The sequence below is a fragment of the Xenopus laevis genome, chromosome 3S, assembly GCF_017654675.1.
Source record: "Xenopus laevis strain J_2021 chromosome 3S, Xenopus_laevis_v10.1, whole genome shotgun sequence".
Classification (NCBI taxonomy): Eukaryota; Metazoa; Chordata; class Amphibia; order Anura; family Pipidae; genus Xenopus; species Xenopus laevis.
This window is the reverse complement of record NC_054376.1, coordinates 38,430,670-38,444,937: the sequence shown is the minus strand read 5'-3', so window position 1 is coordinate 38,444,937 and position 14,268 is coordinate 38,430,670. Positions and strand designations below refer to the sequence as shown.

The following is a 14,268-nucleotide window of genomic DNA, read 5'->3' as shown; positions in this document are numbered from 1 at the left end:
TGTAAAAATATATGGTGATATTAATAAGAAGTTTGGGCAGCTTCCTCTGTGGCATTTGATCGGAAAGCCAGCTGTACGAATTCCAGTGAAGGTCCCCCTGATGGATTCTCTGAAAGGTTATGTCCATCTTAGAAACCCCTATGCCTAGCAACTGCATATTCCTGCCCCTCCTTCAAATAGGTTTCAAATAGGATTCCAATAGGTTTCAAATAGCTAATGTATGCCCGAAGCTCTTTATTAGGCTTATCCCCTTGAATGCATTTCTTCATGCCCTACAAATCCAGAATCTTGCCTAGCATTCAAATAGAAAGGGGCCTAGGTGCCTCTTTACAAAAACAAAGGAATATGCAGGCCTTAAGCCATCTTTTATGGAGCTCTTTTTTGAAGTGCTTGGCTTTACGCCGGGCACTTGTGGATCCTATCCGTAGGATTTACACACGGACACTTGTCGGCAAGAGAATCCACGTTGCGAGCGGTACAGCGGCTAGAGGTTTTTAAGCTGCTTCATTGGTGGGATTTGAGCTGCAAGGGCCCTGCAGTTCATCTGTCGCTGAAGTTGGGGCTTTTAACTTTGATGATCTGGTGTGCTAATTCCATTGAAGGTAACCCCAGTGGATTTTCGGAAAGATGGTGTCCAACCCCTATGCCCTTTGATTGCTTGGCTTTATGCCCGGCAAATGCATATTCCTGCCCCTCCTTCAAATAGGCCTCAAATAAATGGTTGTGCCTTGTGCCTCCATATTTAGACCACCCCACTTATAGGTTTGGCTTTGTGCCATTTTCATCAAATGGAATATGCAGGCCTTAAGCCATCTTTTATCGAGCTCCTTTTTGAAGTGCTTGGCTTTAGGCCGGGCACTTGTGGATCCTATCCGTAGGATTTACACATGGACACTTGTCGGCAAGAGAATCCACGTTGCGAGCGGTACAGCTGCAAGTCGTTTGGGCGCTTCCTTTGTGGTATTTGATCTGTATGGCGCCTGCAGGTCATCTGCCACGCTGTACTAATTCCCGTGAAGGTACCCCAGTGGATTTTCTGAAAGGCGGTGTCCATTTTACAATCCCCCCCCCCCATGCCTAGCAAATGCATATTCCTGCCCCTCATTCTTTAAATAAACAAAATCAAAATAAAACCTCCCCCCCCCCCCCCAAAAAAAAGGTTCTCTTCAGAAATAACCTCTTTCTCCCTTGCCTATCTTTCAGAAGCATCGCTCGGTGAAGAATGCATTAAAGAAGCCTTATTGGAACAAGACCAGGCGGCAAGAGTTATGAGATAAAGACTGCTTGCTGAATCAGGTTGGCGTCCGTCCAAACTTTCACCTAAATCTTAACATTTCTTAGAGCTTTGGCTTCGTGGCATTTTTAGAAAATGGAATATGCAGGCCTTAAGCCATCTTTTATCGAGCTCCTTTTTTGAAGTGCTTGGCTTTAGGCCGGGCACTTGTGGATCCTATCCGTAGGATTTACACATGGACACATGTCGGCAAGAGGATCCAAGTTGCGAGCGGTACAGCTGCAAGTCGTTTGGGCGCTTCCTTTGTGGTATTTGATCTGTATGGCGCCTGCAGGTCATCTGCCACGCTGTACTCATTCCCGTGAAGGTATACCCAGTGGATTTTCTGAAAGGCGGTGTCCATTTTACAATCCCCCCCCATGCCTAGCAAATGCATATTCCTGCCCCTCCTTCAAATAGGCTTCCAAGAAATGATGTTGTGCCTTGTGCCTCCGTTTCTACCATCCCACTTATAGGTTTGGCTACGTGCCATTTTTATAAAATGGAATATGCAGCAGGCCTTAAGCCAACGTTGATGGAGCTCTTTTTTAAGTGCTTGGCTTTACGCCGGGCACTTGGACACTTCTGACTAAGAGAATCCATGTTGCGAGCGGTACAGTGGCTAGCGGTTTCGGCATCTTTCTCTGTGGCAGTAGCGGTTTCGGTATCTTTCTCTGTGGCATTTGATCGGAAAGCCAGCTGTACGAATTCCAGTGAAGGTCCCCCTGATGGATTCTCTGAAAGGTTATGTCCATCTTAGAAACCCCTATGCCTAGCAACTGCATATTCCTGCCCCTCCTTCAAATAGGTTTCAAATAGGATTCCAATAGGTTTCAAATAGCTAATGTATGCCCGAAGCTCTTTATTAGGCTTATCCCCTTGAATGCATTTCTTCATGCCCTACAAATCCAGAATCTTGCCTAGCATTCAAATAGAAAGGGGCCTAGGTGCCTCTTTACAAAAACAAAGGAATATGCAGGCCTTAAGCCATCTTTTATGGAGCTCTTTTTTGAAGTGCTTGGCTTTACGCCGGGCACTTGTGGATCCTATCCGTAGGATTTACACACGGACACTTGTCGGCAAGAGAATCCACGTTGCGAGCGGTACAGCGGCTAGAGGTTTTTAAGCTGCTTCATTGGTGGGATTTGAGCTGCAAGGGCCCTGCAGTTCATCTGTCGCTGAAGTTGGGGCTTTTAACTTTGATGATCTGGTGTGCTAATTCCATTGAAGGTAACCCCAGTGGATTTTCGGAAAGATGGTGTCCAACCCCTATGCCCTTTGATTGCTTGGCTTTATGCCCGGCAAATGCATATTCCTGCCCCTCCTTCAAATAGGCCTCAAATAAATGGTTGTGCCTTGTGCCTCCATATTTAGACCACCCCACTTATAGGTTTGGCTTTGTGCCATTTTCATCAAATGGAATATGCAGGCCTTAAGCCATCTTTTATCGAGCTCCTTTTTGAAGTGCTTGGCTTTAGGCCGGGCACTTGTGGATCCTATCCGTAGGATTTACACATGGACACTTGTCGGCAAGAGAATCCACGTTGCGAGCGGTACAGCTGCAAGTCGTTTGGGCGCTTCCTTTGTGGTATTTGATCTGTATGGCGCCTGCAGGTCATCTGCCACGCTGTACTAATTCCCGTGAAGGTACCCCAGTGGATTTTCTGAAAGGCGGTGTCCATTTTACAATCCCCCCCCCCCATGCCTAGCAAATGCATATTCCTGCCCCTCATTCTTTAAATAAACAAAATCAAAATAAAACCTCCCCCCCCCCCCCCAAAAAAAAGGTTCTCTTCAGAAATAACCTCTTTCTCCCTTGCCTATCTTTCAGAAGCATCGCTCGGTGAAGAATGCATTAAAGAAGCCTTATTGGAACAAGACCAGGCGGCAAGAGTTATGAGATAAAGACTGCTTGCTGAATCAGGTTGGCGTCCGTCCAAACTTTCACCTAAATCTTAACATTTCTTAGAGCTTTGGCTTCGTGGCATTTTTAGAAAATGGAATATGCAGGCCTTAAGCCATCTTTTATCGAGCTCCTTTTTTGAAGTGCTTGGCTTTAGGCCGGGCACTTGTGGATCCTATCCGTAGGATTTACACATGGACACATGTCGGCAAGAGGATCCAAGTTGCGAGCGGTACAGCTGCAAGTCGTTTGGGCGCTTCCTTTGTGGTATTTGATCTGTATGGCGCCTGCAGGTCATCTGCCACGCTGTACTAATTCCCGTGAAGGTATACCCAGTGGATTTTCTGAAAGGCGGTGTCCATTTTACAATCCCCCCCCATGCCTAGCAAATGCATATTCCTGCCCCTCCTTCAAATAGGCTTCCAAGAAATGATGTTGTGCCTTGTGCCTCCGTTTCTACCATCCCACTTATAGGTTTGGCTACGTGCCATTTTTATAAAATGGAATATGCAGCAGGCCTTAAGCCAACGTTGATGGAGCTCTTTTTTAAGTGCTTGGCTTTACGCCGGGCACTTGGACACTTCTGACTAAGAGAATCCATGTTGCGAGCGGTACAGTGGCTAGCGGTTTCGGCATCTTTCTCTGTGGCAGTAGCGGTTTCGGTATCTTTCTCTGTGGCATTTGATCGGAAAGCCAGCTGTACGAATTCCAGTGAAGGTCCCCCTGATGGATTCTCTGAAAGGTTATGTCCATCTTAGAAACCCCTATGCCTAGCAACTGCATATTCCTGCCCCTCCTTCAAATAGGTTTCAAATAGGATTCCAATAGGTTTCAAATAGCTAATGTATGCCCGAAGCTCTTTATTAGGCTTATCCCCTTGAATGCATTTCTTCATGCCCTACAAATCCAGAATCTTGCCTAGCATTCAAATAGAAAGGGGCCTAGGTGCCTCTTTACAAAAACAAAGGAATATGCAGGCCTTAAGCCATCTTTTATGGAGCTCTTTTTTGAAGTGCTTGGCTTTACGCCGGGCACTTGTGGATCCTATCCGTAGGATTTACACACGGACACTTGTCGGCAAGAGAATCCACGTTGCGAGCGGTACAGCGGCTAGAGGTTTTTAAGCTGCTTCATTGGTGGGATTTGAGCTGCAAGGGCCCTGCAGTTCATCTGTCGCTGAAGTTGGGGCTTTTAACTTTGATGATCTGGTGTGCTAATTCCATTGAAGGTAACCCCAGTGGATTTTCGGAAAGATGGTGTCCAACCCCTATGCCCTTTGATTGCTTGGCTTTATGCCCGGCAAATGCATATTCCTGCCCCTCCTTCAAATAGGCCTCAAATAAATGGTTGTGCCTTGTGCCTCCATATTTAGACCACCCCACTTATAGGTTTGGCTTTGTGCCATTTTCATCAAATGGAATATGCAGGCCTTAAGCCATCTTTTATCGAGCTCCTTTTTGAAGTGCTTGGCTTTAGGCCGGGCACTTGTGGATCCTATCCGTAGGATTTACACATGGACACTTGTCGGCAAGAGAATCCACGTTGCGAGCGGTACAGCTGCAAGTCGTTTGGGCGCTTCCTTTGTGGTATTTGATCTGTATGGCGCCTGCAGGTCATCTGCCACGCTGTACTAATTCCCGTGAAGGTACCCCAGTGGATTTTCTGAAAGGCGGTGTCCATTTTACAATCCCCCCCCCCCATGCCTAGCAAATGCATATTCCTGCCCCTCATTCTTTAAATAAACAAAATCAAAATAAAACCTCCCCCCCCCCCCCCAAAAAAAAGGTTCTCTTCAGAAATAACCTCTTTCTCCCTTGCCTATCTTTCAGAAGCATCGCTCGGTGAAGAATGCATTAAAGAAGCCTTATTGGAACAAGACCAGGCGGCAAGAGTTATGAGATAAAGACTGCTTGCTGAATCAGGTTGGCGTCCGTCCAAACTTTCACCTAAATCTTAACATTTCTTAGAGCTTTGGCTTCGTGGCATTTTTAGAAAATGGAATATGCAGGCCTTAAGCCATCTTTTATCGAGCTCCTTTTTTGAAGTGCTTGGCTTTAGGCCGGGCACTTGTGGATCCTATCCGTAGGATTTACACATGGACACATGTCGGCAAGAGGATCCAAGTTGCGAGCGGTACAGCTGCAAGTCGTTTGGGCGCTTCCTTTGTGGTATTTGATCTGTATGGCGCCTGCAGGTCATCTGCCACGCTGTACTCATTCCCGTGAAGGTATACCCAGTGGATTTTCTGAAAGGCGGTGTCCATTTTACAATCCCCCCCCATGCCTAGCAAATGCATATTCCTGCCCCTCCTTCAAATAGGCTTCCAAGAAATGATGTTGTGCCTTGTGCCTCCGTTTCTACCATCCCACTTATAGGTTTGGCTACGTGCCATTTTTATAAAATGGAATATGCAGCAGGCCTTAAGCCAACGTTGATGGAGCTCTTTTTTAAGTGCTTGGCTTTACGCCGGGCACTTGGACACTTCTGACTAAGAGAATCCATGTTGCGAGCGGTACAGTGGCTAGCGGTTTCGGCATCTTTCTCTGTGGCAGTAGCGGTTTCGGTATCTTTCTCTGTGGCATTTGATCGGAAAGCCAGCTGTACGAATTCCAGTGAAGGTCCCCCTGATGGATTCTCTGAAAGGTTATGTCCATCTTAGAAACCCCTATGCCTAGCAACTGCATATTCCTGCCCCTCCTTCAAATAGGTTTCAAATAGGATTCCAATAGGTTTCAAATAGCTAATGTATGCCCGAAGCTCTTTATTAGGCTTATCCCCTTGAATGCATTTCTTCATGCCCTACAAATCCAGAATCTTGCCTAGCATTCAAATAGAAAGGGGCCTAGGTGCCTCTTTACAAAAACAAAGGAATATGCAGGCCTTAAGCCATCTTTTATGGAGCTCTTTTTTGAAGTGCTTGGCTTTACGCCGGGCACTTGTGGATCCTATCCGTAGGATTTACACACGGACACTTGTCGGCAAGAGAATCCACGTTGCGAGCGGTACAGCGGCTAGAGGTTTTTAAGCTGCTTCATTGGTGGGATTTGAGCTGCAAGGGCCCTGCAGTTCATCTGTCGCTGAAGTTGGGGCTTTTAACTTTGATGATCTGGTGTGCTAATTCCATTGAAGGTAACCCCAGTGGATTTTCGGAAAGATGGTGTCCAACCCCTATGCCCTTTGATTGCTTGGCTTTATGCCCGGCAAATGCATATTCCTGCCCCTCCTTCAAATAGGCCTCAAATAAATGGTTGTGCCTTGTGCCTCCATATTTAGACCACCCCACTTATAGGTTTGGCTTTGTGCCATTTTCATCAAATGGAATATGCAGGCCTTAAGCCATCTTTTATCGAGCTCCTTTTTGAAGTGCTTGGCTTTAGGCCGGGCACTTGTGGATCCTATCCGTAGGATTTACACATGGACACTTGTCGGCAAGAGAATCCACGTTGCGAGCGGTACAGCTGCAAGTCGTTTGGGCGCTTCCTTTGTGGTATTTGATCTGTATGGCGCCTGCAGGTCATCTGCCACGCTGTACTAATTCCCGTGAAGGTACCCCAGTGGATTTTCTGAAAGGCGGTGTCCATTTTACAATCCCCCCCCCCCATGCCTAGCAAATGCATATTCCTGCCCCTCATTCTTTAAATAAACAAAATCAAAATAAAACCTCCCCCCCCCCCCCCAAAAAAAAGGTTCTCTTCAGAAATAACCTCTTTCTCCCTTGCCTATCTTTCAGAAGCATCGCTCGGTGAAGAATGCATTAAAGAAGCCTTATTGGAACAAGACCAGGCGGCAAGAGTTATGAGATAAAGACTGCTTGCTGAATCAGGTTGGCGTCCGTCCAAACTTTCACCTAAATCTTAACATTTCTTAGAGCTTTGGCTTCGTGGCATTTTTAGAAAATGGAATATGCAGGCCTTAAGCCATCTTTTATCGAGCTCCTTTTTTGAAGTGCTTGGCTTTAGGCCGGGCACTTGTGGATCCTATCCGTAGGATTTACACATGGACACATGTCGGCAAGAGGATCCAAGTTGCGAGCGGTACAGCTGCAAGTCGTTTGGGCGCTTCCTTTGTGGTATTTGATCTGTATGGCGCCTGCAGGTCATCTGCCACGCTGTACTCATTCCCGTGAAGGTATACCCAGTGGATTTTCTGAAAGGCGGTGTCCATTTTACAATCCCCCCCCATGCCTAGCAAATGCATATTCCTGCCCCTCCTTCAAATAGGCTTCCAAGAAATGATGTTGTGCCTTGTGCCTCCGTTTCTACCATCCCACTTATAGGTTTGGCTACGTGCCATTTTTATAAAATGGAATATGCAGCAGGCCTTAAGCCAACGTTGATGGAGCTCTTTTTTAAGTGCTTGGCTTTACGCCGGGCACTTGGACACTTCTGACTAAGAGAATCCATGTTGCGAGCGGTACAGTGGCTAGCGGTTTCGGCATCTTTCTCTGTGGCAGTAGCGGTTTCGGTATCTTTCTCTGTGGCATTTGATCGGAAAGCCAGCTGTACGAATTCCAGTGAAGGTCCCCCTGATGGATTCTCTGAAAGGTTATGTCCATCTTAGAAACCCCTATGCCTAGCAACTGCATATTCCTGCCCCTCCTTCAAATAGGTTTCAAATAGGATTCCAATAGGTTTCAAATAGCTAATGTATGCCCGAAGCTCTTTATTAGGCTTATCCCCTTGAATGCATTTCTTCATGCCCTACAAATCCAGAATCTTGCCTAGCATTCAAATAGAAAGGGGCCTAGGTGCCTCTTTACAAAAACAAAGGAATATGCAGGCCTTAAGCCATCTTTTATGGAGCTCTTTTTTGAAGTGCTTGGCTTTACGCCGGGCACTTGTGGATCCTATCCGTAGGATTTACACACGGACACTTGTCGGCAAGAGAATCCACGTTGCGAGCGGTACAGCGGCTAGAGGTTTTTAAGCTGCTTCATTGGTGGGATTTGAGCTGCAAGGGCCCTGCAGTTCATCTGTCGCTGAAGTTGGGGCTTTTAACTTTGATGATCTGGTGTGCTAATTCCATTGAAGGTAACCCCAGTGGATTTTCGGAAAGATGGTGTCCAACCCCTATGCCCTTTGATTGCTTGGCTTTATGCCCGGCAAATGCATATTCCTGCCCCTCCTTCAAATAGGCCTCAAATAAATGGTTGTGCCTTGTGCCTCCATATTTAGACCACCCCACTTATAGGTTTGGCTTTGTGCCATTTTCATCAAATGGAATATGCAGGCCTTAAGCCATCTTTTATCGAGCTCCTTTTTGAAGTGCTTGGCTTTAGGCCGGGCACTTGTGGATCCTATCCGTAGGATTTACACATGGACACTTGTCGGCAAGAGAATCCACGTTGCGAGCGGTACAGCTGCAAGTCGTTTGGGCGCTTCCTTTGTGGTATTTGATCTGTATGGCGCCTGCAGGTCATCTGCCACGCTGTACTAATTCCCGTGAAGGTACCCCAGTGGATTTTCTGAAAGGCGGTGTCCATTTTACAATCCCCCCCCCCCATGCCTAGCAAATGCATATTCCTGCCCCTCATTCTTTAAATAAACAAAATCAAAATAAAACCTCCCCCCCCCCCCCCAAAAAAAAGGTTCTCTTCAGAAATAACCTCTTTCTCCCTTGCCTATCTTTCAGAAGCATCGCTCGGTGAAGAATGCATTAAAGAAGCCTTATTGGAACAAGACCAGGCGGCAAGAGTTATGAGATAAAGACTGCTTGCTGAATCAGGTTGGCGTCCGTCCAAACTTTCACCTAAATCTTAACATTTCTTAGAGCTTTGGCTTCGTGGCATTTTTAGAAAATGGAATATGCAGGCCTTAAGCCATCTTTTATCGAGCTCCTTTTTTGAAGTGCTTGGCTTTAGGCCGGGCACTTGTGGATCCTATCCGTAGGATTTACACATGGACACTTGTCGGCAAGAGAATCCACGTTGCGAGCGGTACAGCTGCAAGTCGTTTGGGCGCTTCCTTTGTGGTATTTGATCTGTATGGCGCCTGCAGGTCATCTGCCACGCTGTACTAATTCCCGTGAAGGTACCCCAGTGGATTTTCTGAAAGGCGGTGTCCATTTTACAATCCCCCCCCCCCATGCCTAGCAAATGCATATTCCTGCCCCTCATTCTTTAAATAAACAAAATCAAAATAAAACCTCCCCCCCCCCCCCCAAAAAAAAGGTTCTCTTCAGAAATAACCTCTTTCTCCCTTGCCTATCTTTCAGAAGCATCGCTCGGTGAAGAATGCATTAAAGAAGCCTTATTGGAACAAGACCAGGCGGCAAGAGTTATGAGATAAAGACTGCTTGCTGAATCAGGTTGGCGTCCGTCCAAACTTTCACCTAAATCTTAACATTTCTTAGAGCTTTGGCTTCGTGGCATTTTTAGAAAATGGAATATGCAGGCCTTAAGCCATCTTTTATCGAGCTCCTTTTTTGAAGTGCTTGGCTTTAGGCCGGGCACTTGTGGATCCTATCCGTAGGATTTACACATGGACACATGTCGGCAAGAGGATCCAAGTTGCGAGCGGTACAGCTGCAAGTCGTTTGGGCGCTTCCTTTGTGGTATTTGATCTGTATGGCGCCTGCAGGTCATCTGCCACGCTGTACTAATTCCCGTGAAGGTATACCCAGTGGATTTTCTGAAAGGCGGTGTCCATTTTACAATCCCCCCCCATGCCTAGCAAATGCATATTCCTGCCCCTCCTTCAAATAGGCTTCCAAGAAATGATGTTGTGCCTTGTGCCTCCGTTTCTACCATCCCACTTATAGGTTTGGCTACGTGCCATTTTTATAAAATGGAATATGCAGCAGGCCTTAAGCCAACGTTGATGGAGCTCTTTTTTAAGTGCTTGGCTTTACGCCGGGCACTTGGACACTTCTGACTAAGAGAATCCATGTTGCGAGCGGTACAGTGGCTAGCGGTTTCGGCATCTTTCTCTGTGGCAGTAGCGGTTTCGGTATCTTTCTCTGTGGCATTTGATCGGAAAGCCAGCTGTACGAATTCCAGTGAAGGTCCCCCTGATGGATTCTCTGAAAGGTTATGTCCATCTTAGAAACCCCTATGCCTAGCAACTGCATATTCCTGCCCCTCCTTCAAATAGGTTTCAAATAGGATTCCAATAGGTTTCAAATAGCTAATGTATGCCCGAAGCTCTTTATTAGGCTTATCCCCTTGAATGCATTTCTTCATGCCCTACAAATCCAGAATCTTGCCTAGCATTCAAATAGAAAGGGGCCTAGGTGCCTCTTTACAAAAACAAAGGAATATGCAGGCCTTAAGCCATCTTTTATGGAGCTCTTTTTTGAAGTGCTTGGCTTTACGCCGGGCACTTGTGGATCCTATCCGTAGGATTTACACACGGACACTTGTCGGCAAGAGAATCCACGTTGCGAGCGGTACAGCGGCTAGAGGTTTTTAAGCTGCTTCATTGGTGGGATTTGAGCTGCAAGGGCCCTGCAGTTCATCTGTCGCTGAAGTTGGGGCTTTTAACTTTGATGATCTGGTGTGCTAATTCCATTGAAGGTAACCCCAGTGGATTTTCGGAAAGATGGTGTCCAACCCCTATGCCCTTTGATTGCTTGGCTTTATGCCCGGCAAATGCATATTCCTGCCCCTCCTTCAAATAGGCCTCAAATAAATGGTTGTGCCTTGTGCCTCCATATTTAGACCACCCCACTTATAGGTTTGGCTTTGTGCCATTTTCATCAAATGGAATATGCAGGCCTTAAGCCATCTTTTATCGAGCTCCTTTTTGAAGTGCTTGGCTTTAGGCCGGGCACTTGTGGATCCTATCCGTAGGATTTACACATGGACACTTGTCGGCAAGAGAATCCACGTTGCGAGCGGTACAGCTGCAAGTCGTTTGGGCGCTTCCTTTGTGGTATTTGATCTGTATGGCGCCTGCAGGTCATCTGCCACGCTGTACTAATTCCCGTGAAGGTACCCCAGTGGATTTTCTGAAAGGCGGTGTCCATTTTACAATCCCCCCCCCCCATGCCTAGCAAATGCATATTCCTGCCCCTCATTCTTTAAATAAACAAAATCAAAATAAAACCTCCCCCCCCCCCCCCAAAAAAAAGGTTCTCTTCAGAAATAACCTCTTTCTCCCTTGCCTATCTTTCAGAAGCATCGCTCGGTGAAGAATGCATTAAAGAAGCCTTATTGGAACAAGACCAGGCGGCAAGAGTTATGAGATAAAGACTGCTTGCTGAATCAGGTTGGCGTCCGTCCAAACTTTCACCTAAATCTTAACATTTCTTAGAGCTTTGGCTTCGTGGCATTTTTAGAAAATGGAATATGCAGGCCTTAAGCCATCTTTTATCGAGCTCCTTTTTTGAAGTGCTTGGCTTTAGGCCGGGCACTTGTGGATCCTATCCGTAGGATTTACACATGGACACATGTCGGCAAGAGAATCCAAGTTGCGAGCGGTACAGCTGCAAGTCGTTTGGGCGCTTCCTTTGTGGTATTTGATCTGTATGGCGCCTGCAGGTCATCTGCCACGCTGTACTAATTCCCGTGAAGGTATACCCAGTGGATTTTCTGAAAGGCGGTGTCCATTTTACAATCCCCCCCCCATGCCTAGCAAATGCATATTCCTGCCCCTCATTCTTTATATAAACAAAATCAAAATAAAACCTCCCCCCCCCCAAAAAAAAGGTTCTCTTCAGAAATAACCTCTTTCTCCCTTGCCTATCTTTCAGAAGCATCGCTCGGTGAAGAATGCATTAAAGAAGCCTTATTGGAACAAGACCAGGCGGCAAGAGTTATGAGATAAAGACTGCTTGCTGAATCAGGTTGGAGTCCGTCCAAACTTTCACCTAAATCTTAACATTTCTTAGAGCTTTGGCTTCGTGGCATTTTTAGAAAATGGAATATGCAGGCCTTAAGCCATCTTTTATCGAGCTCCTTTTTTGAAGTGCTTGGCTTTAGGCCGGGCACTTGTGGATCCTATCCGTAGGATTTACACATGGACACTTGTCGGCTTTTTCTTGAGATGGGCCATAATGTTAACCAACTTAGGTTTCAGGTCATTGAAACAGTTCAGCAGAAACGACGAGGGGGAAATAGATTGAAAGCTTTACTATATAGAGAAGCGTATTGGATAAGAAGGTTGGAGACACTTACCCCATTTGGCCTAAATAAAGAATATGACCTTAAACCAATTTTTAGATAAATTCATTATTTTAAAAGATTTTATATTGTTGTTATTTTAAATCTTTTTACAGAACTGTACCATTTTGAATTTGATTCACCTATACTATTGGCTTCACTACGGATGGATACTTTGTGGAAACTGTAACACTCGTTTTTGTAAATGGTTACACTGTTTGACATATGTGATAAGATGTAACACATGTTTGTTATTTGATACTAATTGGCCACTAGATGGCTCACAAGGGTTTAAAAGACTATGTTTGGATTGTCAGTTTAGCTTGATAAAAGGCCATTTGAATCCGGAAATGTCGCTGTGATGCCCAGAAGGCATTTTTATCTTACAAAGATTGAGTGGTGCTGTTCTATTACAATTTCTTTATTACTGCCCCCTGTACCTGTACCAGCAAGCTCAGCAGCCATCCATCATACAGCCCTCCTGCAGCCATCATATTGCCCCCAATCTTTACCTGTGTCAGCAGCAGCCACAAATAAATCTGATCACATTATATTGCCCCCAAGTATTTATGTACCTGCGCCAGCGCCCAGCAGCAACAGCAAACATATGGCCCCCAAATCTGTATCTGGCTGTGCCAGCAGGAAGCTTCACACTTTACAGTAATAGAAAGAATGTCTTCAGTTCAGTGCAACTGTGCAAGGCTGAGAGCAGCGAGAGCCACACCAAGTAGGCCCCCCCCAGCTCTCTGCCTCTCTCGGTCACCCAACACATCAGTGATGTCATTGGCGCATGTATGCACATCGCGGTGCACCGCACAGAAGGAGCTATTACTTGCCGGCAAGAGGGAGAAGGGGATGGATTCCACCCAACTGGGTGACCATGAGCAGTGACGTAACTAGAGGGGGGTGGGCCCTGGTGGGGGACGCACTGCTGGGCCCCCGCCCCCCTCCGTACACCCGGAACCGCCCGGGAATCGTGGCACGTGAGCTGCCGGGGGGGGCCCTGAGGGGGTGCGGGCCCAGGGCCAATCGCACCCCTTGCTCCCCCGGTAGTTACGCCACTGACCATGAGTACGGAAACAAATTATTTAAATAAACGCTTGAAAAAAGTGCGCCCCTCAATGATGGCGCCCTAGACAGCCGCCTACTCTGCCTACCCCTTGTTCCGGCCCTGATCCCTGCAGTGAGCACCAACCATTTGGTTTTTTGGTGTGCTATTAATGTGGACATGGTCTTGCGGTAACGTGGGTGTGGAAAAAATCCTACATACCCAGCCTCATATAGACCAATATCGCTATTAAACCAGGACCTTAAAATTATTACTAAAATAATGGCAAATAGATTACAAAGAATTCTTCCTTCCATACTCGCCTCCAATCAGATGGGTTCCCTCACAGATAGACATCCGGTGCAAAAGCCATAGCCACAATTTATCACTGCAACCTAGAAAAAAGAGGACAAGGTTTATTAATTAATTTGGATGCAGATAAGGCTTTCGATAGGATTTCACATGCACATATACGTAGACTCTTAAAATTCCAACACTTTGGGATCCATATACTTAACCTATTTAAAGCCTTATATGACACACCCCAGACTTTCCTAACAGTAAATGGATACAATTCGGAATCATTTGAAATTCAACAAGGGACTTTCACCTTTATTTTTTAATATCGCTTTAGATCCTTTACTAAAGCATCTACGCTTCAACAAAACATTTATAGGCATACCACTGAGCAATCAGTCTCCTGTTCTATGCTGTTTACTCGGGTATGGTAAAACATTCTGCAGAATAAATATAGTGTTACAGCTTGCACGATTGTGACTAACCTATTGCCAATCTTGCTAGCTTTCCTTCTCCTTTAAAAACATCTGGCCATTCAAGATATATAATGATATATCGCTATGAAATGTATATAGATTGTATAGCTAGTCATAATTGTTATGTTTTTTTAACAGTTTCAAAACTTATTGGAGAAATCTTACAGGCTT

At 46.0% G+C, this 14,268-nt stretch overlaps 1 long non-coding RNA gene across 1 annotated transcript; it reads left to right on the top strand.

Annotated features, from left to right (window-relative positions):
• Positions 1–1,172: 1,172 nt before the first annotated feature.
• Positions 1,173–11,942, top strand: LOC121402142. Its single transcript, XR_005966606.1, has 8 exons — positions 1,173–1,296; positions 3,105–3,197; positions 5,006–5,098; positions 6,907–6,999; positions 8,808–8,900; positions 9,390–9,482; positions 11,291–11,383; positions 11,868–11,942. It is a non-coding gene; the product is annotated as an uncharacterized LOC121402142 (long non-coding RNA).
• The last annotated feature ends 2,326 nt before the right edge of the window (positions 11,943–14,268 follow it).